We start from the raw sequence: 26328 nt of genomic DNA, 5'->3' as shown, positions 1-26328 counted from the left end.
ACAGGTGAGTTTATTCATATGCCACTTATGTCATTCATGTGCCTAAAGCTAAGCACTTCAAAACTTTGCTGGATGTAATTAGACTGTGCATGTCATTCTGTGGAAACAAATGGAACAATTTGTGTGATGAAACACTGCAAAAATTGTGCAAGGGTAGCCACATTGCTACCTTGACAAAAGTAAAACCCCTGGGACAAACCCTCTGTATCCACAACTTGGCTGAAATGGTCATGTTCCTTTGAAGACCATCCCCCTTTTTTATATCAAAATGATAAAACCCATATTTAAATGTAATTCAGCCACCACAGATTTCTTCAGCAACAGGCAAAAGTTGCAATCAAAAGCAGATCATTATGCAGATCCAAACAGGCTGTAGGGATTTTCTGTCTTTTCACAGCAGAAGCATAATATTCAGCTCATCAACAGTCCACCGAGGCCAGGTATTTATACTCCTGATGCCCTTGTTTCATGTCATGAGTCACTTCAGGGTTTAGTAGACTTTCTATGAATTCTGAGGAAAACATATTATATACACTTCTTTCATGTTGCTGAAATTCATATGCTTGGTTTAAGAGAGACTTTAACAACACTTGACTTTTATGTACATTACCAGATTAGAAGTTAATGCCTTATGCAAAGTTGAATGATGAACATAATGTTTTCTTTTTTAAAAAAGGAGTAAAATCATTTTACACAAAACAATACAGACATTCCTAGCATTCTGTGAATATTAAAACATTGCATACACTTGCTCTAGTGAGCTCCTTTGCTGGAGAAAATAAAATGAAGAGCACCTACTACTAAGCAGTTTACCTGTTTACTAGCTTATATGAAACATGTCTGTGAATTACCATGTCTTCTAGATCTTTCCTTGGTAAGCACACAGTTTAATAAACTTGATGCAGTGGGAAGAGTTCCCAGTTGTTTGGTTTTTTTCTTTCTTTCATTTTTTTTTTCCCCTTCTTCCCCCCCCCCCCCCCCCCCAGTTTTATGGGACATATTTAAGGCAACACATTCAGGGAATGGTGGTTTGTCAGGTGTCTTTGCTTCAGGAATTTAAAGTGATAAGTCAGCAACACATTTGTGTCCCCCCATATTCCCTTTTCTTTTGCTGTTTGGTACACAGATTGCCGCAGACACAGTTGAGCATTAACTTAAATTGCAAACTGTAGACATGTGTGCTAGAATTAAATCCTAATGTTACTAAAGTTGATGAGACTTTTGACATGCACTTCACTGGTACTTTTTTCTGTTATGTGTAAGTAACACAGTATGCCAGGTGTAGCCATAGCCTACTCTTACTAATCTGTTGTGATTAGCATCTGAAGTGGTTGTAGCTTTTTGCTTGAGAGAAGCCTAGACAAGTCCCACTGACTCCTCTCATGTTTCTATTGTTTGAAAATGGGAAGGTGGGTGACCAGCAGAAGGATAGGCAAGGGCCAAGTATGCAGGCTTGCATGCAAAAGGGGCTGAAGAAAAGAAAAATGACAGTAGTTAATGATGAAAAAGGGGGATATTAAACCAAGGAACAACCTGAGCAGACAAGAGGCACTAAAGGATTAAAGGGCAGCTGAAAGGGTGCAGAAGGGAAAATGTAGTGTTAATAGCAGTGAAAAGGAAGAGGATGCAGTACCAACATCATAACACATGTTGTGATTAGAACAGTCCATATGCATTCACAGCTGGAAAGAAAAATGGGAAGTTCTAGAGCAGGTATAGCACATACAGATTTCTTAGTCTAGGAGCATATTTAACTATTTTCTGAATTAAAGCTTACAAGAAAGAAAGGTGCAATAAAAAAGAGCAAATTCCCTAGCTTCCCTTTGCTGAACACAAAGGAACGATATTACTCCAGCTTCAGAGAGGAGTTAAAATTTAAAATGATAAAGCTGAGGATTTGGAATTATAAACAATATGTTTTCAGAGATATATTAGTGCCAAAAGCCATGCACAGTCATAACCATCATGAGTAACTGCTTGGTAATTTAAATGGAAAAATTACATTAAAATACAAAACTTAATGATTTCTTAATGCAAAAATGTCAAAGAGAAAAATTCAAAAAGAAGAAGCACATGATAATGATTCTATAAATTATCCTAGTTAGCAGTTAGTTTGGGAATGAATGCATATTCTATGTGGTATGTACTGTTGCACCACAGTTTGTTCAATCAAGTTACTTTCTAATTTTCAAATTTTGAAACGTAATATGTAATTATGCTCTACTTAATATCTTCTATTTAGCTGTTGCTTTAACTAAGGCCAGATGGACTGCAATTAGATTTCAAATGGGAACATTTAACACTTTTGAAATTAAACTGATTATTCTAATTCTTCATGAAAGTGATAAAAATAGAGAGAGGGCAGGAGACTTGCAAAAGTTTTAGCCAAACCACAGTACATTTAAAAAGAAAAAGGAAGTCCTTTCACAGTTGTTCTCAGAAGAGCCAAAATCTTAAAAAAAAAAGTTTGCTATTGCGATAGAAGATAAACAAACAGAAGACACGATAAAGACCAGAATATCTTTTTTTCTTTAATAAAGCACATACGTACTGCTTACTAATTTTTGTAAAATGCAACAAAAGAAACAGAAAATACAGGTACTAGAATGAATCAGGCCCTGCTTGTGCATTGTTTGAGATGCATACACTCTCTGCAGATGAGGTGACCTGGTAATTCTTTTACATGTTTGATTTCCCTGGTAGCGCATGTCTGTTAATGAAGCTGATATAGGAAAAGAACTGGACAGGTGAGAAAGTGAAGCAAAGAAGCAGTTCCCTGCATACCTCTCACATTTGCCATTGTATATACTGTTGAATCTGATCATAATCTACCTTTAGACATTACTTAATCTAGCAATGGCTTTTTTTGCAATCATTTAGTTGTTCTTTTTTTACTCTGTCTTTCCACTTTCTTATAAAATTTTTCATTCATTGTGGTAGATACAGGTGGGTGTTTAAAAGCTAGAAGCCATTGTATCATCTTTTTGAATTTCTGCTGAAGTGAGGTCACATGTATAAAAGGATGAAAGACTCATTTAAAAAAGAAAAAAAAAAGAACAACTTTGCAGTAAGGAAGCTCTTGTGAGAAATGGAAATCTTATTTCTCTTTTGCCTGTTTGTTTAATACATATTGTAGTCAAACACCACTGGACAGAAAGTAGAATTTGTCCAAAGTGTTGCAGTTAGTGAAAGTTCATGTCTGTTTTGGATATTAGTAATATTCCTGTCTGAAGAAGGCAAAAAAACCCCAAGTATTTAACTTTCTGAATGAGCATGTCAGCTTCTGGCAATAATCTGTATCTACATATCTATATTTAGCCACCTATATGTGAATATAAAAATAACATTACAATTGGCTAGTTATAGGTAGTTCTTTGTCTAATAAAGGGAATTTTATGTTTCATATTTTGAAGCAGCTAAGCACTGCTTAAGTCTGAATTTTGGACTTCATGCTATGATGAATTATATCATGGTGAATTAAATTATATCTGGTTAATTTAGAAGTATAAAATATTTGTGGTTGAGGGTGTAGTGAGAATGAGTTGATGACCCAAACCTCGTCAATGTGTACCAGTGTTTAATGTGGAACTTTCTTTAGCTTCATATATAGCAAAAAGTGTTAAATAACGTAACAGACTAAAATTATTTATAGATAGATTCAATTATTCTAACAGTGTTCTTTTTTGCTTGTTTTTTATGCTTTTTAACAGTGACACACTATTCTTCAGATATGTTTCTTTTATAAGATTTCCTGATAACAAAAGTATTACACTTATTATCTTAAACGGATTTTGTTTTGTTTACTCTTCAAAAAGAAATGTTTCATATTTAATCTATGAGTAAATATCAAATAAGATCTCAAGTAAGGCCTAGGTAAGGCAATCTGATTCTAGGTCTTAATTGCTTTACTACTACTACATAGCAAACAACAATGAATATTGCTACTTATTTTCAGCATTCACTTCATATCATCCCTGTTCCATTACATATCTTGAACTCATTGCCTATATAATTATTTTTTTCGTAACCCATATAATCTAAAACCAGTGAGGCTGGCTGCATAAGCAAGAATTTGCTAAAACAAGCCCTGGATTTCTCAGCCAGATGTAGTGGTATTTCAGCATGTCTTGAAAAAAAAAACCCGAAACAGAATTGTAAATAAAGTCTCAAGGTGACTCAGATAAGAAAGTTATTTGTGAAATGAAAAACAAATAATGGCTGACACTTATAGATGAATTCAGATTTTTAACTCTGCAAAGAAATGCAAATTTTGTTTAAATATTATTTAGCATTAATTCCCTTTTTGTAATTATGCAGCCTCTTTGGTGTGGAATCAGAATAATTTATTAAATGTTAAAAATGCAGTACAAGATAATAATTTACAGCTTGTTTGTAAAGTCAACTCAAAGCTGTTATCTTGATATATAATCCTGAGTTTCTGAAATTCTAACCCTCTAGAACTGTTTGCATTCATTCACTTTAAAATGAGCCAATGGAAACCAGCACAAAATTGATTATCTAACTTTAATAAGTTTATGTTTAAGGAAAGATTAATCTTTTCACTCATGTGTCCATAGCTAAGCAGGAAGTTCTTAAGGCACCTGACACTACATTGTATGTGGTCAGAAGAGGAATGTAGGAGCAGGGATCATTCTAGCACTCCAGAAGGGGCATTTACCACCCCTCTTTTTGAAGTTGAGCCACTACACAGTTGCAAAGCTCCAGGGGGATGATGCAGACCATAAAACAGTGACTTGATGTCCCCAGTGCATTTTTTATGAGGGTATCACTGACAAGTGTGAATTATTTATAGGTGGCATGCAAGCAAGTGTCTGCTAAACTTATGGTACCTTCCTGAGAGATGACAAAGACCATCAAAAATACAGGGATGGGTGGAGAGGAAGGCTGAGGAGCTGAATCACTGAATCACAGAATGGCTGAAGTCAGAAAACACCTCTGGAGACTGTTTCAGCCAGCCCCTGCCTAAATCAGAGTATGGTCACCTACAGCAGGTTGCCCAGGACTGTGTTCAGTCAGGTTTTGAATATCTCCACAGATGGAGACACCACAACTTCCCTGGGAAACCTGTTGTAGTGTTCAACCACCCTCAAAGTAAACAACTGTTCTCTAATGTTCAGACAAAATAACATGTGTTTCAATTTATGCATATTGCTTCTTGGCACCAATGACAAGAGTCTGTTTCTCTTCATTTTCCTGAGTCTCTCTTCTGCAGGCTGAACAGTCCCAGCCCTCTCCATTTCATCTCATATGCAAGATGTTCCATGCCCTTAATACTCTTAGCGGCCTTTCACTGGACTCACTCCACTAAGTCCCTTTTCCTAGATTTTCATCATTGTTAACTTCTCTTGCAAGCCTTATGTACTGAATTTTAACCTAGATCAGTCATAATTTTGCTATTGCAATGGGGTAAGGCCTACCCCTGGCACCACTGCTCAAGTGAATGAGACCCAGAGGACACCTACGCAGCTCTGCCTGTTTGGGTTACTCTGGTACATATGGGAAAGAAAGAAAGAAGCAAAGATAACACAAGTTGTCATGTAACTGTTAAGAACTTTACATTTGCATCACACATTTGGGGGCTGAGCTTATGACTTATGTAAAATATGCTAATTATCGCTATGTATGGGGATACCCTGGATCCATGTGGACATCTGAAATGGACTGGAGAGGCTGGAGCCTTAATTTTTACAAGTGTGTAGTGTGTGAACACTGTAGCATAGAAATCACTAACCAGCGGCTGTCCTGGTACTGCTTAGTAAATAAATTTGAGACCCTGTGACACTGGATGCTGTGGTTCTGTTCTTATGGCTGCAGCACCCAAATTCTCCCATGTCAGATTGATTTCACATTTTACATAGGAACATCATTGAAGAAAAAGTAGGAATGAGATCACTGTATGGCTGTGTCCAGAAACTCAGCAATACTCATTAATTACAATGAATAATATTAATTAATTAGAAATATCTAAATTAAATACCCAAATATATTATGACAAAAAAGTTTTTCAAATTGGATAGAGATAGTAATTTTTTTATTTTCTACAGGTGATGTTTTTGAATAATTTTTCAATACTTGTGACATTCAAATATTTAATTTAATATTCCTCTTTTGTTTAAGAGAAAAAAAACTAAAGGGAAATTAAAAAAAAACCCTTCAGCTATTCAAACACCGTAATCCAGGTGGTATTGAGCTTAATGTATTACTATTACAAAGTCTCTGGAGGAGTTAAGGGAATAGTTCTTTGCAATAAGTAGAAGAGAAAGTGCATTGTGATGAGGAAACTGTGGAGGGGCAAAGAAGTGTAAGGATGCATACTAATAGAGTTTTGTTTTTACCTTCAATTTATACTGCATAATTGAGGACACCTACTCTTCAAAAAATCATCATTAATATTACTGTCACATAGGCACTGATCGAGTTTCCAAAAGGCAGAAACAGTGGAAAGTTAAAGATCTTTAAGTGTTTTTTTATTTTTACTTTTTTCTGCTATGGGATTTTAAACTGTTGAGTTTTTTCATACTAGTTGAAGGACTTCTGACCTTCATGAATTAATGAGTTACAGATAAAAAAGAAAAGAGAGGAAAGTAGTAAAGATCATATTAGCCATAGAGACTATGAAGATTGTACTTTCAGAGGCATTCCCAGTTGAAAATATAGTACTTGGAAGGCCAGTTGCAATAAGAAACTATTATGACTGGCAAAAATAAATGTTCAAGTGATATTCATGCACAGAATAATAAATCATAACAAAAATATATGAGCCTTTGTCTATGAATTTGTTATTTTAATACATGAACGTATACTATCTGTTTAAGGTCTTGACAGTTACATACCCCAGGTTTTCTGTTCTAACTTCTTCACCTGGACCGTCTAAAAAATAAAACATCTCCTTTCAGACTGAAAAAATCAACCCTCTATCTGCAAATTTCTTGTGACTTATATTACACTTCTTAAGACTTGCACCTTAAGCATTACAGGAAGTATTATCATAGAAAATTGAATAAACAGAGCAGGCTCATTTATTGCTCGGTTCTGATCATTTCTGTTTATGTTAAAGGTTGATCTCACAGAAAGATTCTCTTAATTTTCCTTCTGTTTTTTTTTTAAAATCACTGATAATTTTGACATGTCTTCTTTTAATGTTCATGGAACATCTTGGTTGCAGAATAATTCAGTTTCTTGCCAAGGATTTTGCTTCAGCTTTCAATAAATTTCTCAAAGAAAATTACTTCCAATCTTGCTATGTAGAACCATTTATTCTCCAATAAATATGAAAATTAGATTACTTTGTAGATTATAATTGTGATGGTTAGTTTATGTAGGTTTTCCACTTGCTAGAATAGCACATTTCCCTGCATCTAATTACAAGTTTGTTAGTACCATTTAACCTGGATGGTTTGCAGCAACTTTGCAGAATGTGCTTATGGAACTTGGAGCTCAAAGGATGTGAGTAGGTGATTTCATTTTAAGATAAAGGTTTTGCAGGAAGGAATAAGTCTAAGTGCAGACATAGACATAGCATCAAGACCTTTCACTTCAAGCACTTATAAATGACACATAACATTAGCTTAGCTGCCCATAACTAGTGCAGAGAGTGCAGTATTTTGAAGAGTAAGAGATTTTGTGGAAATGAAAAGCACTCTGAAGGTACCCACTCTTTCCAGCTGACTCCAGTGGAAAGTTAATAAGGCTATCCTTCAAACTGATGTCAGAGGCTGTGTCTACATTAGCAATTAGTGCAGCACAGCTTGAGTGGACCTACAGAGTGAAATAGTTGGTGTGGGGACCAAAAGCCCATGCTATTTTCATTTTAGGCATTGTAATGTATGCTAATTTTAGGCTGCTCCCATGGGCTAGGAGTTGTAATACGTTAGGTGCTCTTCTTCCTGTTATGAAATAACAAATTAATAGACTGCATTTTCCTGTATAGCTTCATCTCGGAAGAATCTGGCTTTGCCATTCAAAGACTCAGAAAGTGAGGATAACGGAGAAATTAGCTTTCTACCCTTAATTCATTTGCTAAAATGAGGGTGGAATAAATCCAAGCCACTATGAAACATTAAGACTGCATGTAAACATAATGTTGTAACTCGTTTAGTTGTGCAGTGGATCTAACTCTGTTCTTGAGATCATGTTGACTATATTTCCTCAACAAAGGTGTTTCACTAGGAGTAATTTTGCTTCATTACGGCATTATAATTGAGTGACTTGGGAAATCACTTTTCCCGTAACACTGCTTTCACCTCATACATCAAATCTGAGCAACCTTCTGCCAGCCATCTTCTATTCTCTGATCTAGTGAGGGGAATCTTACTTAAATGAATAAGCAACCAGAAAAAAAAAAAAAAAAAGAAAAAAAAAGAAAAAAAAAGAAGAAATTAAGGCAACTAGAGAAGACGAGAAAACCTTTACACTATAAAGATGCAGTTATCCATGCTATTCTTTTTCTTAATGTGTGCCAGCTGAATGAGTAAAATTCAATGACAATTTTCTATTGAATCTATAGGTCATCTGAAAAATAATCTATTATTGGCAATTCCCTGTAATACTCAATGACTTATGACAGTGTAATCTTACATTAAGATACACCACTCAAATAAACTTTTCTGCACACAATTGTTATGAATAAGGTAGGAAATCTAATTAGTTAAGTGGCCTTTGTAAATACTACATATGTCCTGAGGAAAAATGGGATGGAATTCATATGGCACAACACAGGTATTTACAGGGCAGGCATCTTCATCCAAGGTAGTCACCAGGTCACCCCTAGTTATTTTGAAAGATACTTTCAGAGAATGAGTCTTCTCAACTTAATGTAGATATAAAGGCCTGTTTGCTTCTGTTTTGAAAGTATTTCTCTTTGTTGACAACGAAGGTTTACACTGATGATACCTCAATGGAGATGAATATCAACTACAAATTTAGAAAGTTCTTTGATAATCAAATCCTCATTCTATCCCAGAGTCTGTAAGGAGCCTATGCTAGTCATTTTATAATATTTTCTTCAAAAATTTTTATTATATGTATAGTTACGTTGATCAAGGGTAAATAAACATGCACACAGGTATATATGCCACTGTGTGTGTTTGTTCTGTGTGTGAATTTGATCACTTGAGATAAACCATGAATAACATAGAGGACCTTCCAGAAAACACACAACATACCTGACAAAAGGTTTTATAATATTTGTACACATCCAGCTGTACCTTGGGAAGAAAAGCAGATATTAGAAGAACCAGGAAGTAACTGCTTCTGAGAAATACAGAGTAATTGGATTTCTCTAGCATTCAACATTCAGATCCTTTGTGACAAATGGCAGTTTGGAGCCAAAAAGTTTGAACTTTTTTCGTTTAACTTAACAAAGATAAGAAAATATTTTCTCCAAAAGGACAATCATCTGATATGTGATGTGGCCCTGGTGGAAGAATCTTTCTAAACCAATACGTGTAACAATCTAAAATATTTATTGTCCCTGTGTTAAATCCTTTTCAGGAACATAGATTTAAAAGAATCTGATTTTTGTGTGTGTGTTTATGGAAATTTCAGTATAATACGGAAGTCAGATTCTTCAATGAATTAAAGAAGTTACTAGAAAGACCCACATAGCTCCTCTTCATTTTCTATGTTTTTGAGTTATTGAAAGCAATTCACCTAGCTCCCATTAGCATTGACAGACTCCAGAAGGAATAGGAGACATGAGTTTCACTTTTTAAGGACCATATTCCTTGTGGCTGAAGCCTAAATGGGTTAAATTGTGTGACAATTTAAATGACGCCTTCTTAAAAAACCCTCCTGAATGTGTGTGTGAGTGGGTATGGGTATACACACACACATAATATGAATATATAAATGTGCATGTATTCTATATGTATGTATATATTCTATATGTGTGTATACACACATCTTTCACCCAGAAATTTGGTGCCTATTTTGAGATTTTTTTTCTATTTAAAAGCATAGTGGAATATATGGTACAGAAGATGCAGATGGTTAGCATAAAGGTAAACACTGTCACACTGTTACTGCAATAACTATTCTTTGCTGCAAAACATAACTTTGCATTCTATCTTCTGATTTGCAAATGAAGCGAAGTGAATGAGTGGGCAATGAAGACATCAGAGTAAGTTCTGACCATCTGTGCTGTATGCAAGTATATTCACTGTCATGCTATTAAAATCTCCCCAGATAATTTCCCACAGTTAGCTTTTCTAAATTTTTTTCAACACGTTACATTTCATGGTTTTCCCTTTAAGAAAGCATTCTGATAAAGAAATGGTGTAGATAAGTAGATGTTTGGGATTAGAAACAGAAGTGATGCAAAATAAGACAGTTAATACAAAAAAGACACCAGCTTCTAACCAATCTACTCTACTCAACAGTTCCTTCTTCAGCTTCCTAAAACCAGAAGTTATTTACCCCCAAAATAAGAAATACTAAAGACAGCTTTAACAAAAATTTATAAGATATGGTTTAAAAGATATTGCAAGCAAATCAAACCTAAGACATATCACTGGAAAAGCTGATGTCTCCATTTCTATTAAGTTTTTTGTTACCATTTCCTAAACTCTATGAGAGGATGAAAAAAAAAGCAGGGAGAGAGATTATGAGTTGGGATGAAAATGATCAATCTGTTACAGTGGAAATAACAGTGTGAGTTTAATTTTCACTGTAAATAACAATCAAATGCTGGCAATTAGGAGATTGAGTTGCAATTACATGATACTTGTTCTATGCAAAGAAAAGAATCCTGAAGCAGACCTTGGTTTCATCAACAGCTTTTTCAGGATAGTCAGGTCCAGAGCAGTGCATACATTTGGTCCAACTCTACTCTCCAACAGATCACTCTTAGCTTTTCTTCTATTAAACTCCTAATATTCAAACTTCATGGCTGGCTGTCTTACAAAATGCCTATTGTTTCTGCTCCTTCTGTGCTTATCAAGCAGAAGGCTAGCCAGAGAATTGTGGAAGCATGTAATGTCTGGTCACATTGATGAATCTCAGGTTTTAAGATATGTGGGTTCTCTCTTTGCTTTAAAAGAGACATGATAGCCCCTGGGAAAAGAAAAAATATAAAAAATTAGCTTTTTAATCGAAGTTTGCATTTGCTTCTCATCATGTTCCTACAGAGTAATTACACACATGATTAGTTTTTGTATATGTATCTCTGTGCTTTTTAAATTATTATTATTATTTATTTTAAAAAATTCACTTCAACATTCACAACAACAGCGTATTAGTGAAAAGGTTCAGAATTTATTAAACTTTATACATTCAGTTGAATACACAACTGCATGTCTGTCAAGGGCATTGATCATCTTCAGTAGTTTGCATTATTCATGATGATCAACACTTCATTAAAAATGATTTAGTAATTACATGCGTATTTGGGTTTCTCTTTCAAAATAAAGGTTGCAAGTATATCAAGCTGAAGTTTTGCACTTAGAGGATATGTGTTTATATGCAACCTGACATAAATATTCTAGGAACATAAGATATTTCTTTCTAAGAGGAAAAATCCAGTCTTTTACAGAAGAGATTTCAAATTCAGCTTTTGCTGTAAGATCTCATATACTCTCCACATATAAATGTAAACAGCAGTCAGATTGCAAATCTATTAATTTTATACATCACTGATGCTATTTTAGAAATATTTGAAGGTCATTAGAACTTGTATTCCTTTGTTGTGGAAACACATGTATTTATTAACACATTTACAGAATGACAGTGTTAAAGATACCCCTTTTGTACAAACAGCATAATTGAAGTCTAGGCTAAGCATGAAACAAAGTTACAGAAGTAATATTGCCAAGTGTTTCTTGCCTTGAAAAATGTGTATCAGATAAAGTAACGGTTAAAAACAAAACAAAACAAAACAAAACAAAACAAAACAAAACAAAACAAAACAAAACAAAACAAAACAAAACAAAACAAAACAAAAACCCCACCAATTTCATCAGTAGAAGCTGGCTTTGTATCACCTTTAATATTTTAAAGTTCTCAAGTGAGCAAGCCCTGTTTTTCCCAGTGGTCTCCCTTTCCATTTAAGCAGTGATGAACAATCTAGACTAGTGTGCATAATTTTTTCTGGGACTTAATCATGAGAAGACTGAATCTTCCACAGAAGAATAAGGTAGAGTACAATGTGAGTAAATTAAGTGCTAAAACCCAAACAAAGCCTCAAAATAAATAAATAAGTAAGTAAATTGCAGAGCACAATAGTAGCTTAATTTGATATACTTCCAAGACATTCAGCGTTTAAATGTGCTGTGGAAAGATCTATGTATACATAAAATAGCTTTTTGACATTATTACCTTTTATATCAGATGTAAGAGATATCACACAAAAGCTAAGCCAAAACTAGGAACAGTTGTGAAGTGCAAGAAGAGCTACTGTAAGTACAACAGCAGCTAAAGAAAGGCTAAGAAAGGTGTGGACCTTCTGTTCAATGGGGCAAGGGACCTACTGACAAAGGACATGGAAAAGATAAAGTAACAGAGTGTCTTCTGTACCTCAGTGTTCTCTGGCAAGGTTTATCTTCAGATCTTCCTGAGCCTTATCAGGAGAGTCTATAGTGGAATGATGCAGTGTATTCATATACCCACTGCTAGGTTACTTGAATTTCCAGAGGAGTCATAATTCCTAAAGTTTTAACATAGCCATGACCAAAAATGTACTAAACCTAAGTCTTGAAAGAATGTTAATCTGTAGAGAGGTGGGGTGGGGATGGGGGTGAGTGGGAACTGCTGCTTTTCTTTAAACCAGATTTCATACATGAACCTTTTCATGCAATCCCTTTAAAGATATCTAAATCTACCTGTCAAAAAAACCTCGATACTCAGTTACATGATCTGGAATAGCAGTTAATTTGTTTTTGATGGTAAGTGATATTTATGTGTGATTTTCTTACAGAATAATCTCTGAGTACTTTACAGCATAGCTAAATTAATACCGACCTGTGGAGGCAGAAGGAGTTTGTATGATTATGTGCAGTACAGTATGAAATGCCATAAACTGGAATCATTATGAGATTTATCAATGCATTAATTTGTACTTTTCTCGATGCTTTTGTTCCTACTGGCAAAATAAATTAAAAATCTACAGGAAAAAAATCCTGAAATTCCAGTACAGGATTCAGGCAGTTAATAATGAACATTATAGAGAAGTATAATTTCTTTTTCATCTAAAAAGAATGAGTTATATAAAACAGAATTTAGAGTCGGAATTTCACATAGAATGATGAGTTGAGTTCAATACCTTTGGATGTTCCCATGTGACTGAGTGGTTCTGAATAGCTTGTCTTAGAAATCTTCACCTCAAAATTCAGTTTGTTTTAAAAGTAGGCATGATACAAATCAGTTTTGCTTTGTTTATAGGCTACAAGTTTTGCTTCTTGTTGACTTAAAGAGGTAAACTATTAACAAGGCATTCTGAACAGCATGCACAGAAGCAACTTCTAGTGTTTCAGTGTGTGGACTCTAAGGTATATTTACCATTTAAAGCAGAATATTGTAAATATTTATTGAAATAAATTATCTCCCATCATACATACATGAAGATAATTTGTGCAAAGTTGGAATAACACACATATATGCTGTAATAGCAGGCAGTCTGAGACCAAGATTAAAAATTAAATTTCTGTTGCTGTCTGATGAAAAGATAATGAAAATTAACAAAAAAATAGTCTTAAACTTCAAAGAATGATTTAAAATATGCTGAATTATAGTTCTGGACTTTCTTTTTAAGCTAGCTTTCAATGCTAATCCTTTATAAAGTAATTTTTAGATACTGAGTAATTCTTAGACAAGCTCAGAAAGGGCAGAATACTTTTATGCATACTAATAAAAATACAAAAATATCACTCAAGATTGTTATGTGAAAGCTAGCGTATACAATGAAAAGTTAAAATGTATTATTACTCTTGTAGTGCAAAATGGCTACAATACAAGTTATTAGCATATACTTAGGGAAAACAGTATAACAGTAAGTGAGGAATAACCTTTCTACTGTCATTACATTTGGTACTAAGTGTCCTAAGGACTTTCCAAATATAGATCATATTTAGACTTATTGTTCTTGATGGCCACTAATAAATCTTTCTTCTGTGACTTCTGGTACTGTTTCAATTCCATTATATTTTTGGCTTGTATATACACTATGGCAAATCCCACAATTTAATTATGTCAAGTGTGAAGAAAGGCCTTCACATCCTTTATTATTTAATTTAGACACCAGATAAATTAATTTACCTCTTTCCTAAAGTGATAACAATTCATTTGGCAGCCAGTATTTCATGTGTAGTTAAGACATTTTTCTCCATCAGCTTCTTTGCATTTGTTGATGTGGAATTCCATTTTCATTGTGTACTGTGTCATTATAGAAGGTTTCTTGTTTACAGATCTCTGTGACCATATATCTTGAATAATTAAACATTACCAGCAAACTTTCTAGTCTTATTATTCATTGTTTTCTAAAACATTTAGAAATATATTGAGCAGCACAGTTTCCAGATAACCACAATGGTAAATTCCCTCCAGAGTAAAAACTTCCACTTTTTTTGTTTACAGTCATCATTGCCAAACTTCTGTTATTTTCCTACACTAGAGTTTATGCCCCTGTCTATTTTTCTAATTTGGATAACGCTTCCACTCCTTACTTAAAGTGGCTGTCTTTTCTCTCCTTTTAAAGTATATTGGCTTTAGAATGGCTTTTGATAGGTAGCGTGCATCTACTCTGAATATCTACTATTTCATCTTTACACTACCTTCATTTTGTGTCTAAGCTAATGTTAATCTTTCAGATATTCCTTTTAACTGTATTCCCCAATTTTATGTACGTAGTAATTTTAAAATGAAAGTTAGAGTTTTTCCTTTTCTTGTTCAAAAGTATTGAATTTCAGTGCATAACCCTCATAGTGTGTATTGAATAACAAGTCCCACTCATTGCATGACTAACTCAAGAGTCACTTCTCCTCTGTGGGTTTGATAAATACAACCCAAATTTTTCTTTTTTAATCTAAAATTTATATTCTCTGCTTCTTGACATTAATGGTGATAGTAACAAAACTGTCATGACAATTCAATAAGAGCTTAAAAAATAGGTCAACAAGCTATAAGGATAGTTTGAACAAGGAAAATAGCTTCAAGAAAAGAAGGGATCTGCTATGTGGAAATGAAGCTGGGCTCCACAAAGCTATGTAAAATGAAATACATCATAGTGTTAATTAATTAATTAATTAATTAAGGGAAATGAGATGTGGTAATCCTTAACAGTAAAGCCGATAGTCTGCAGAAACACACAAGTAAAAACTTGCCTACATAGGGATGGGTCTGCTAGTAGGGATGTTTTTGACTGATTATCTAATGTGGCTAGAGTGACTGTGAGACACTATGAGAGCCCAAATGAGATACGAAGCACAAAAATGTAAGAATACATGGAAACATAACAAGCATCTCTTGTTATTTATGGTATTTTACAGTTAAGATTCATTGGTGCTACTGAAATTCAATAGAATAGTAAAGAAGGAATTAATATTCCAGTAATATTTCTATAACTGGGATTATAGTAAAGATTAAAATTTTAATGTACCAATTGTTTTATCTTTACTTTTGTATTATCTGCCAACTGCAACTTCTAATTTTTTTACTTATTTGGGTAGAACTTTCCTAGCTTAATCCCTTCCAAGAGATTTTTAGTTCCAATCCCAAGAAAGTTCAGCCATTTCCATGTGTGATCAGCATGATCCTTCTAAATTAAAACACATTATGTTCTTTTTTACAGTAAAGCTCATTCAGATTGTGTAGGAAGATCTTGGATGACTGAGAAGTATATGTAGAATACATCAACATTTTAATAAAGTGTGGAAGGCTTCAAAGTAATACCTAAAGGTTATGCTTATCTATGTCTTTCTAGTATTCCATAGATTTATGATCCTCATACAAGGACCGGAAAACATTTAAGGTACATTCTGGTTTAAAGATATTTTAAAACCATATCTTAAGAACTATTTTGATTCTTAGAAAATATTTAATACACTGTATAAGGTAAATAAAAACTTTATTGAGTTATGATTTTTTTCCTGTCATCTCAGAAGTAGCTAAGAAAACTATTTAAATGTCATCCTTTCTTAAAGAGAAAACCAGAAAACATTAATTGTGCTACTAATTTAATTAGTTGCATTTTAATTTCAGGACCATGGTAACAACTTCTTATGTTTCATGATTTAACATTCTGTGTGTAAAACAGATTCAGTTAATGTACGTATCCTGAAAACAACATGTTCTCAAAGAAGCAGAACTCTTTCCCTCTATTTTCCCATACTCCTCCTCCCCTATCCATCTGCATCCTTTCCATTCCGCTCCTTCGGTCTTTACCCTATACATCTCACAGTAGGTTTCAAATAGTTCTTTTAAAATATCCTATAACAACGTTTGCACAGTCCCAAAATTCTCTCTGCTTCATCCCAGAACATCCTGCAAGGCATTCTGGAAATTTAGTTTCTCTGCTGAGTCATCTTGTTAAGTTTTGCAGTGGGGACAATGACCCAGTTGTGCTCCTTTGTTGGTCTTACCAGTAGACAGTTCAGGGTTCTCTGGTTTTGCTGATTGCATTACTTAAATTCCTCCAGAAACTTCCCATGCTGTTTGCATCCTGCTGTACTGCCCTTTCAGCAACTTAGTAGGGAAGTTCAACACTCTGTAAGAACCAGGGTCTCCCGTACAGAGACTTCATCAAGTTATTTTAAGATGAGTCTGTCCATAGTTCCTGGCCTTGGCTGGCTTTCTGTAACAAGCTCTCCCCACTGTGTGATCCTCACTGTTCTCCCTCAGATCAATATCCTGTGACATACTTAGTTTAAAGCTTTCCTCACCTTCTTAGCAAGATTGCCTTTACCTCAATTTGACAAATAGAACCTGTCTTTCACTAGCAGTCCTTATTCTTCAAAGAGGGATCCATGGTCATAAAACCTGAAGTACTACCTGCATCACCAGCTGCACTTGTCGATTTACAGGATGCATCCAGTCCCACCCAGCCATTTCCTCTCCACCTGTGGGAAAGAAGAGAAGACTATCTGTTTTCACCTCAGCTAGCTCCAAAGCTTTCCTTAATGGATCGTGATCCCCCTCTTTGGTGATTAGAGCACTGCACTAATTCTGTAAGTTCAGATCTGAAAATGGAGGCTTTCTCCTGATGCCAGAAGTCGCAAGCTTCCAAGTACTTTCATCTTTGGATCCTCAATCCTCCACTTGTTCAAGCATAGCCTCTTGATATTCTTACTTCCTTGCACTGTGCTGTTCAGGCTTTTGTGTTTGTAGGGTCTCTGTGAAGACATTGTCAACCTCCTGTTGCCTCACAGGCTGCTCATCTCCTCGCCTAGCTCCTTCACCTGGTGATGAAGCCTGGACCACAGGCCAACTCCCATGGATAACGCCACCAATATAAGACCTGGGTGATGGCAGCTATCCTCTGGAGGACTGTCTGTGTCAAGGTCACAGTCTTCTAGGAGGCAGTTTGCTGTTTGAACTGGTAGATTGTAGCAGCTCGAAATGCAGACAGTAAGAAGTAGCTAAGCAACATATCAGAAATTGTCTGGGAGGGGTCTACAGTGAGACAGAAGGATGTCATACTTTGTCTCAACTTTTGTCATTATTGTACTTCACCTCTTTAATTTCCTTTAAACTATCATAAATACAATAAACATGAAATTTCCTTTCTGGAGGTGTGCAGTCAGAACCTGTCTCACTGAATGTTTCACTTTCCATTATAAATAATCAGATTTGCTATATTTTCTGAAGTCTTTTATTTCTAAATGGACAGGTCTGCACAGTAAACAGATGTACTATGTACTTAAAGCTTGCATATATATATTGAAAGAAACTATCAAACCAAATATTTTAAAAATATTCAGTTCCATCTTGGCTGCAAATCACCAACTCACTTTAATGGTGTTGTGGTTTAACCCCGGGCGGCAACTAAGCCCAACGCAGCCACTCACTCATTCCCCCTCACCCAGAGGGATGGGGAGGAGAATTGGAAAGGAATGTTGAACTCGAGGGTTGAGATAAGAACAGTTTAATAGGTAAAGCAAAAGCCGCACACACAAGCAAAACAAAGCAAGGAATTCATTCACCGCTTTCCATGGGCAGGCAGGTGTTCAGCCATCCCCAGGGAAGCCGGGCTCCATCACGCGCAACAGTTACATGGGAAGACAAATGCCGTAATGCTGGATGTCCCCCTCTTCCTTCTTCTTCCCCCAGTTTATATACTCAGCATGACGTCCCATGGTATGGAATATCGCTTTGGCTGGTTCAGGTCACCTGTCCTGGCTGTGTCCCCTCCCAGTTCCCCGTGCCTCTCCAGCCTTCTTGCTGGCAGGGTCCAAGGAACTGCAAAGTCTTTGATTTAGTATAAACATCACCCAGCACCAACCAAAACCATCAGTGTGCTATCAACATTGTTCTCACATCATAGTCAAAACACAGCACTGCACAACTTACAGCTACTAAGAAGAAAGCTAACTCTATCCCAGCTGGAACCAGGACAAATGGATTTATTTACCAAAAAAAAAAAAAAAAAAAAGAGTAACTAAGTCTTCCCTTTTAAAGTGTTTCTCCTTAGAACTGGCTGGTAATACTGAACTGGTTTTTGTAACTGAATTTTTAATAGGAAAATTCTCCAGAATGCATTTCGGAAAGCAGAGCATTTTAAATTAGTAGAAGCAATTGAAAGGCATTTGCCATTGGGTAACAGCCAGGAGCTAGGAGTTATGTTTCCTTTTTGATCATCTCCAATGGAATGGCACATCAAAATATCTCTAGCTTATCACTGAATCTCAGCAACATCTGAATTAAATTAAACTGTTTTGTAGCCAAGATTGCTTAGTGTTTAGAAAAGGATGTTAAACTCCTGTCAAAAATAAAGGAAGTAAATACTTGAAATAAAACTGCTTAGACAATCCAGAAATTTAATTGTCCAAACAGGAATTTAGCAAAGACATGAATTCTCTTATGGAAACTGGTAATATCAATACAGCATACATTAATCTAAACATCAATTTTACATTTTATCCACAACTAATATGGGAAACTATCACATGGTGGGGAAGCATATCACCAAGTAAATATTTTATGAAAAAAAAACCGACAAAAACCAAACCCCAAACTGACCACATAACCCTGTCTACATATTTATTTGCCTTTAGGGTTTTTTCTCAATATTCATGATTGAGTGCTTCTTGGTAAGGGAAATATGAAAATAAACTGACTTTGAAATGTTATTTTGCTGCTTTCCTATCATAACCATTATCTTTTAATTTATTGATATGAAACATTATAATAGCGATTATATATTCAGAATGTAAATCTAATACATTTTGTAGTCGAATGACAGCTATCCCAGAGGCAAAATGCTTATCATGCATACACTGTAAAATGTGTGTTTGCTTCAGTCTTTTGGGATTCCTCAATATACAACCCAGATCTCAGCTGAAAAATGTAATAGGAATTTCATTTCATAGCTGTCACTGGGGAGTAAAAAGAATATGGCTGACTGAATAATATTTACATGGAGTTCTCTTTTTGTATGCTTCAAGTCTTTGAACTTATGAAGGAAAGGCTTAATCAAGGACTTAAGAAATGTTTGTTGAAACATGTCCAGATGCTATTGCATTTGAAAAAATAGTTGCAAAAGGAAGTATATTATGTTTCAGACTTCTTGCTGGGTTTAAAAATGAAAAATCATCAAATAAATGTAGATGATCATAGTGAAAAATTAATTTACAAGATTTCTGATCTCTTTGACTAGTCATACCAGGATTGCTTTGAAATGTTTAGTATTTTTAATTACATATGTCAGATGCTGTGCATTTCAGAAATAAACTTTCTAGCTTATAATGAGAAAAAGTTTTATACCTAAAGTACTGACAGTTTTGATTTTCAAAATGTGCAAGGGAATTCAACAGGTGGGGGCTCAGATCTCTCATACTGTTGTAAAAAAGCAAGTCCATGTGAAGAAATACTGTCACAAAGCTGGGAGGTAATGTTAACATGGAGAAGGGCTGGAATATCACATGGGAAATAACAACTGACCTTGATGATACTGAAGTAGAGCAACACGCAGGGATACAATGTCAAGATCAAATACAAAATGAATTTCAGCTATAAGATGGCAACTTATCCCTGAAGGCAAATAATGAAGAGAGCATGTAGGGCACATTATTAATAGCACAATGTGTCACCAATAGAAATCAGATTTGGAAATGTGACTGTAGAAAGATTCAGCTGAAGTATATCCAATAGAGAAAGTGAATAGTGGTTTCTGAACCACAGGAAGACTTTATTTCCATAAACCACTCAGATCATGTAGGTGCAGAAACAGTTATCTGAAATTAAACAGATGCAAAGATGGAAAGTAAGAAGAATGCAGATCTATTTAAATTAAAGGAAACTAAAGAAGCTTGATTTTCTTTATGCTAAAGCTGTAGGAGAATATGTATAACAGCAATTAATAGATTAGGAGGATATACAATTATAAAATAAAGTGTAAATTTCTAAAATAAGCATGACACAAAACATACAAAGTAGTTATCTTCTAGAAGAAAGTGTTTTCAAAGGTTCTGGACAACATTTCAATTTTGGGGGTGTATAGGCTGTTCAGTTTTTGTTTGGCGTACCTTGTACTTCTTTTCTAGGTAGTTTTATAGTTGAAGCATTTTGACAGACCGTCTTGCAGTACATGTATGCAAAAAGCTGAAGACAATAGATTCTTTAAAGTGACTAATAACTTTGGATAATATAAAAATATTCAACTGTTGCCTTTATGATTTTTTTATAAGAAATTGATCTTTTTTTATTTTTTGTAGACTTCAGACAGAAGTGAAAACAAATAGTTTACACTTTTTGGGAAGAGTTTTTCCCCAAACTACGTTCTGTGTTTTAATAACTGACAGTATCATCTTATATAAATATCCGTCTGATATTCCTAACATCATTGATTTATTTTATAGTTCATGCTCTCTTTTGCTACAGTCAGCTTTTAAAACCACTTCTATGTAAGATTACGGTGTGAGAAAAAATCAGAGCTCTCTTCTCTCCTCCTTTTTTAGATACTTAGATACTGCCCTACCATCTTGTTAAAAAATTAAAATATCATTATCTGTCTGTTCATGGGGTTAATAAAGTACGAACTGCCTCATCAAGCACCTGTGCACATACACATACATGCACATACAACACACAAATAGATGTGTGTGCACATGCACAAAGAAAAAAAATCTGCCAAGATTCAGGTCCTAGACCAACCACTAACTAAGGAAAATTAAGGAAGTATTTCTCTCTGGATGGTAGTTCAACAGTTGTCTTCAGAAGCTTTACAGATACGAAGTATATAAACTTGATATTGACAGGGTTAGGACAGTGGACCAGTTGTGCTGATCCAGTATGACAACATTGGAATTATAATGCTACCCAGCTTGGGGCAAGCCATGCAATGCAATCTGAAGCAGCAACTGCTCTTGAAGTAGAAGGACAATATGGAAAGCAATCTGTTATAAGCCTTTATAGCTAAGTTGGAGTTATATGATTGCCACTTAATGAATAAAAGAGTGGGTTTCCTAATATTTTTTTTAATTAGCATGTTTCTCAGAAGCTTGTTAAACAGGTGGCTATTCAAAATAATTTATACGTTTCACAATAGCTTCTAAGGCTTTTTTTCCTCTTAAGGTTTAAAACAGCTTAGGGTTGACAGATATTTAAAATTACAATTTTGTTTATGTTTCTTTTGTTATATGTGTGAAATCTCCAACAAAAACATGGGGTTTTTTTCCTCTGGAACACATAGAATGATAGTAACCGCTAACATACGTGATGCTACACTTCAGGCTGTACTTGGTTTCAGCAATGTATTAGGCTGGGGAGAGATAACTTTATAAGTCACATGGGCAGTTTTTCTTCATCATACTTTGGCACCCAAATTCTGCTCTGCCATGAAACAAGCGTGCTGAAAATGTAGACAGTGATGGCTGCCCAAATACTTAGCACTTTATAGCCTGCAGATCTGAAAAGCAAGGCAATTCATTTTGGATAATCTAGTAGAGACACCAAAAGATAATTGGTGGATTTGATGTAGTTAAAGGTAGGCAAGATAGCTGAAATGCATCACTTAATGAAAAATGCTCAGCACTAATCCTCTGGAAAGTTCCACAGTTTTTCAGTTTTTATGAATTGTGTTTATTATCCAAATATGGTAAAGAACTATGAAACGTATAACCTGCTTTGCAGGCTATATGTGTACTAGATAGTACTTTCTTGGAAATGTGCTCTCATTAAATTCAGTGAGACTGTAGCTTAGCATTCAAACAAACAATGACAAATATTTTATCTGTAAATTATTTTGAAATGACATCATCTTTTGTCAAAGAACAGTCTCCTGAACAGTTCAGTGAAGACTGAAAGTTAAGAAAGGTTTAAAAACAATCCTGTACATAAAATTTAAAAAAAAACCAACCCCAAATTCAGTTATATGTAAAGTACTATGTGTTCCACTTGCATGATAACCTTTTTGTGTATCCATTGACTAGAGCAATTATATACTGCACATTTTCAATCAAGCTTTTCAGTACATGAAACAAGTGAGAGTTGTTCTTACTTACTTTTTTACTTGTGTGATATGTAGGCAGAAGAACAGACCATTTTTTCAGGCTGTACCTTCCTGATGAGCTATCGTGTTTGTTTCATCCAAGGTACAGTATTTCCTTGAGACATTTTGAACTTCCATTATTCTCAATGACAAAATAAAATAAAAATAAGTAGTAAAACTTCAAAATACTTACCTAAACCAACTCTACAATCTTCATTTTATTTCTACCAAAACAAAAGTGGTATGGGAATGGCAGATCAGTTTAAATGAGTAATGTTGATAATGTTCTCATGTTGTACTGGGAAGTTTCACTAACTGAATAGAAGACAGGGAATTTTGTACCATATCTTCAGAATTTCCTGACTTTTTTTTTTTTTTTTTTTTAATAAAAAGTTATCCTTCTGATGTACTGGTAAATAGGCTGCATTTGTATTCATGCAGAAGTGTTGACAGACAAAATTTCTTAGATTTGCTAGGATTCTAATACATGTACCCATTTATTTTTCAGTATTGTTTAGCTTGATAAGAGAGAAAATATTACCGTAGTGCTGAAAAAAAATGATGGGAAAATGGACTTATCTGATTATTGCATTTTTTCCTGTCATATGTAAATATACAGCAAAGCTTTATTAAAAATGCTGCAGAGGAATTGACTGTATTTTACTGACCTTCCCTAGGCTGTGCAGCTTAGTTTGAATGCTTTCAAAGTTATGGTGATTTACACATTTCTCAGCTTTGTCATAGGCTAATTTGCAGTAAAAATTCTCCACTTCCATTCAAGATATTCTTAACTTGTGGAATTTGATTACTACAGTAAATGCTAAATTACAATATGGATACTGTTATTTAAAACAAGCAAATGAGGCAGAAGACCAGCTTGGCTTAAGAGGCAAGTCTTGAAACTCAAGAGGAAAAAGGAATTGTGTATTCAGAGAGAAGACATGAAAGGCCAAAGCTCAACTGAAGTTGAAACTGGCCAGTGTTGTCTCAGATAACAAGCAGGGCTTTTTATAGTACATCAACAGCAAAAGGAGATCCAAGGAAAATATTAGCTCAGTTTTTGATGAAGATTGTCATCTGACTAACAGGGATGAAGAAAAAGCAGAGGCATTTGATGGTTTTTTTTCCCTCAGTCTTTAATAATACTGATAGATCTTGGACTGCCCAGTCCTCTGAGTGAAAGGACTGCAAGTGTGGGAACAGTGGCTTTCCATTTGTGGACATTGAAATTGTAAGGGACCAGCTGTATCAGCTGAATGTTCATAAGTCTACGGGGCCTGATGGGGTCAATCCCAGAATTCTGAAGGAGCTAGCGGACGTTATGGCAGGACCCATCTCAATCATCTACCAAAGGTCTTGGGAGTGTGGAGAGGTCTCTGCTGACTGGAAACTACCTAACATTATTCAGATTTACAAGAAAAGCATGAGGAAAGACCCAGGCAACAAAAAAACCTTAATTTAAGTTCAGTTCCTGGAAAAATTATGGAGAAGATTATACTGGGTGCTATTGAAAGACATTTAAAAAAACCAATGAAGTCATCAGGGAGAGTCAATATGGATTCAGAAAAAGTCCTGTTTAACTCATTAGATATCCTTCTATGATAATGTCACCCACCTAGTGGATGATGGAAAGATGGTGGATGCAGTTTTTCTAGATTTTAGTAAGGCGTTTGATACTGTCCCTCACAGCACCCTTAAGTACTCTTAATACTTCACATCTTATTTTCATTTTTGCCAGTCATCCTTCTGCATTCAGGAAGAGGACTGTATATTTGCAGTCCCTTTTGCTTGTATTGTTCTTTGTCTTGCAGACTTTGTTACTTAGATTTTTCCTGTGTGCAACTATACACATCACCGTTTTGCCTTTTTTGTGGTCATATTGCTAACACATGTAAAATTCTTAAGCGTTGCACCTTGCTATTTTATCACAGTTCTAACAAAATACTTACATACTGTTGCTGGTTACACCATTTTAATGTACTTATATTTGGGTCTAAGGCAAAGTATTATGAATTATACCCTAATTAATAAACTTAGGTTTTCTGAATGTTTCAGGTCTCTACTTTGTCTGCACTGTTCTTAGGGAGGATGGCTGACACCATGCACCTTGCCTGGTATGGTTCTGCTGTGGAGGAGCCTTCACGCTAAAGAAAAAAATTGTTGAAAACTTTACAGTCCCTTTCAGAGGCAAAAATCCTTGTTTCTGGTGTATGTGCTTCCTGACTTTCTTGGTGCTGAATTAACTGGTAAGTGGAAATGTTTGCCTTCAGACCCCTGCTATAGTTTGTCTAGAAAGGGCAAAATCTCTTAAGGGTTCTTAAATGGAGATTTTTATCTGGAAAACTGTTGGGTGCTAACTCGCAAGTGCCTAAAATTAGAAAACTGAACTGAGTAGTTCTTATAATTTTACCAAGCAATATCCATACTGTGACTCAGCTGATCAAGCTTGGACTTCACAATGTCTGAATTAGTCACCTGAGGCTTCCCTTTCAATGAACAGATAGTAATAAGCATTTAATCTTATTCTAAAGAATATTTTCAATGTTCTTGTTTCAGTGACAAGTACATTCTTGTCTTTTTCTTAACCTTTACAAACAATCCTGAATGGTTAACTGAGGAGTAGGCATCCACATTACAGACATCTTAAATTAGATCTGCCTTAGTGAACATGGCAGACACTAAGCAATGCCAATCCTACCTATTCTAACTCTCTGAACGAACAATGACAAATCTGTAAGGTTGTCCTACTAGTAAACTGGCCTTTGAAGTGGGTTCTTTTGTCAGAGACCTGCTTTATTTCCAGGGCAGATATATTAATAGAAGGGAAGCAGACTAAACCATGTTTCCAGTGAGAGAGCATTAAATGTCTAACCTACATATTAAGGAACTTCGGGGTATTTTATTTGTGCTGTTTACTTAAACAAAGCTAGTGTATTATCATTGGTCCCAGAACAAGTGAAACTAACATACTATCTTGCCTAGAACTTGGATCTCCTCTCAACACTGTGCTGTCCTGCGAACGCTGTTTTCGTGTGTTCACAGTTTCTGAAATAATAGAGATCTTTGTCTCTTCCAATGAAGTGGTACTTTTATACTGTGAAATTGCAGATGTAGGCTGTGTGCCATTAAGAATGGTGTGGGTACATGTGGATTGCTTCAAGGTTTAAATTTAAATTTAAAAATATTTTTGGAGGCCTGTGTATGGTGGCATTGAGAATGTATTTGATGCAGCCTTGTCCATACTAACTTTTGGAAAAGGTTCTGAACTCAACTGTCTCCTAAACTATGCTTAAATATTGGCTTTTGAGAGCTATTTGGAATAGATAGAAACAGAGACAGGGACTAATTCTGCAACAATGTAATGTAGATTATCAGAATCCAGTGGAATTTCCCTGCCCCCTTTTTATTTTGCTGCATGGATCCCTTGAGGTAAAGTCTTAGTTTCAAACTGTGTTTCCCCTGTAGTTTTTCCATGCTACTTATGACTTTACTGACCAATATACAAGATTCATCACACCTCTTTTTGAGATTTAACTGAGGTATCTAAATGATAAATATTGTTGCTAGTGGCTCCAGATGTTGTCAGACATTCAGAGAGTAATTCAGTTCATCTTCAGTGTCTGTTCCTCTCCACTGATTCATAAGAGAGCCTATGACAGCTATTCTTTTAATTC

At 35.1% G+C, this 26328-nt stretch overlaps 1 long non-coding RNA gene across 1 annotated transcript in view; it reads left to right on the top strand.

Moving 5' to 3' along the window:
- LOC130145026 (uncharacterized) overlaps positions 1-24894 on the top strand; it is a 64594-nt gene extending 39700 nt beyond the window's left edge. The window contains exon 3 of the long non-coding RNA XR_008820351.1: positions 24738-24894. This is a non-coding gene — a long non-coding RNA (uncharacterized LOC130145026). The remainder of the gene's footprint in view (positions 1-24737) is intronic.
- Positions 24895-26328: the final 1434 nt, after the last annotated feature.

This window comes from Falco biarmicus, chromosome 2 (genome assembly GCF_023638135.1).
Source record: "Falco biarmicus isolate bFalBia1 chromosome 2, bFalBia1.pri, whole genome shotgun sequence".
NCBI classification, from domain to species: Eukaryota; Metazoa; Chordata; class Aves; order Falconiformes; family Falconidae; genus Falco; species Falco biarmicus.
This window is presented reverse-complemented; position numbering and strand designations above follow the sequence as displayed.